The sequence below is a fragment of the Chrysochloris asiatica genome, unplaced genomic scaffold, assembly GCF_000296735.1.
Source record: "Chrysochloris asiatica unplaced genomic scaffold, ChrAsi1.0 scaffold00295, whole genome shotgun sequence".
Taxonomy (NCBI): domain Eukaryota; kingdom Metazoa; phylum Chordata; class Mammalia; order Afrosoricida; family Chrysochloridae; genus Chrysochloris; species Chrysochloris asiatica.
In genome coordinates, this window is record NW_006408813.1 from 2,673,143 (window position 1) to 2,675,291 (window position 2,149).

General features: G+C 46.5%; 1 pseudogene; it reads left to right on the forward strand.

Moving 5' to 3' along the window:
- The first annotated feature begins 322 nt into the window (after positions 1-322).
- On the forward strand, positions 323-799 carry LOC102833607 (annotated as a pseudogene).
- Positions 800-2,149: the final 1,350 nt, after the last annotated feature.

Below are 2,149 nucleotides of genomic sequence, written 5' to 3' on the forward strand. Positions count from 1 at the left end.
AAGCAATGGACTGCCAACTGCAAGGTCAGTGGTTCCAACCCCCAAGCTGGTCCTCAGGAGAAAGAAGAGGCTTCTTGCTCCCTTAAAGATCTACAGTCTCGGAAGCCCTATTGTTAAGTGTCATCAGGTCGATTCTAACTAGAGCTTGCCTGTGCAGGGTTTCCGAGGAACAGCTGGTAGGTTTGAACCTCCGACCTTGTGGTTTGCAGTCCAATGCTTATATAAGATGGCTATTAATTAGAATTGACTCAATGATAGTGAATGAGTGATTGATTGACAGCTGTCTAACTGTTTTCTGGATCTTTCCTTCTCAGATAGTGACATGCCTCCAAATCAATGGCGCTTGTCCTCTCATTGGAGAAAGGCACAGCCAGAAGGCGTTCGTGCAAATGGTGTTGCCAAAAGCAGCTTGAGTGTGTCTGCTCCCATGGCTATGGATCCGTATCCATACCCGCACCCACGACTGCTGACCAGGAGCCCCTCAGCCCAGCCCAGAGAACTGTGGCATTTCCCCTCTCTACCCAGCTCCAGCTCTGCACAGCCTGCCTATCCTCATGCTTTCTCCAGTAGCCACCTGGCCCCAAATCCCAGACCTGATGGGAAATGTGAGCCCCTGCTAAGTCTCCTGCAGCAAGAAAGATGCCCAGCCTGTCCTCAGGAATGTCTTATGAGGGAGAGCCCCAACTCTGCCCAGATACCTGGAAGAGCAGGCTTGCTCTTCAATCAGCATCCTGGCTCCTACCACTGTAAGTATCTGCCTACACATACTTGGATTGGTTGTAGGGAAGAGTCCGCATGAGATTGGGGTGCCAGATGAATTGCTGCCACTGGGCATGGGACTGCTGAGGGACAGAATGCTTTGCTTCAGCTTTTCATAGCTTCCCTAGACTTCACTGACAGCCACAGTTTAATGGCTAGCAGGTTACAGAGGTAGACAATCAGACTGATATGACCTAGAATATCTACTCCAGCCTGTTGGATTGGTTTTATGCTAGAAAAATGATGGACTATTGCCTAAAATCACAGTAGTCCTATATTTACCTCATTGTGAGCTACCAAATAATTTGTTTGCAATGCAGAATTCTGTGACATGCCTACAGAATCAAACATGAGCTTCCCAACAGGTTGGCAACATGCCAGCATCCTGAGCAAAAACAAAGACAGTCCATACCAACCTTGTACTCCACACATTAAAATTTGAAGCAACCGGAGAGCTAGTCCTGTGGCTTCTTGGCTTTCAGCAGCTTGCTCTTGCTCACTGGGCTCCCCTCTTCTGTTTCCCTCGGGTCCATGTTCCTACACTACAACCATTCCCTCAAAACCAAAAATTCCCTTAAAACTTACTCACTGTTTCATTCATTTACTGAAAAAAGATTTAATTAGCACCTTAAAAAACCGATAGCCTTAGAGTTGATTTCAGACTAGTGACATTGACAAAGTAGAAGTGCTCAATGGGGTTTCCTTGGCTGTACTATGAATGGAAGCAAAGCACCAGGCCTGTTTTCTGTAGGACTGCTGGTTGGGTTGGAACCACCAACCTTTCAGTTAGTAAGTAGTTCAGTAAAAATCATTTGTATCAGGAATCCTTAATTAGTGCCTGTTGTTAAGTGCCATCTAGTCGATTCCAACCCATAGCAACACTGTATAGGGTTTCCGAGGAGCAGCTGGGGAGCTTGAACCACCGACCTTACAGTTCAAATGGCTTTGCAGTCTAGCGCATTAACCCACAGCACCACATACAGGGTTGATAGGGACGGGCAAATTAGACACTAGCTACCTAAAATAGGGGGTGGGGTGGGTGCTATAAAGGCACGAAGTGACTGGCTTACAAGTTTTCAAGAGGGAGTTTAGTTTCAGAGTGTGTGGGGAAAGGAAGAGTCCCCATGGAATAGTTTCCATCTTGTCTAGATGGGTCTGGTGAAAGGAGATCGGGATAGGATTCTTTTGATTCAATAGTGAGTAATTGCTATCATGACTAATTGCTACTGTCACACTGGTAAAGGTAGACATTTTGTGATATAAAGGGGGAACAGTTAATCTTAAATTCCAGGAACATAGGACCCTAGGACCATCAAAGGATGGTGGATGAGTGGAACGTGGGATCCTAACCAGAGAAGCAGTGACACCAGAGATGAAGACATCTGAGGGC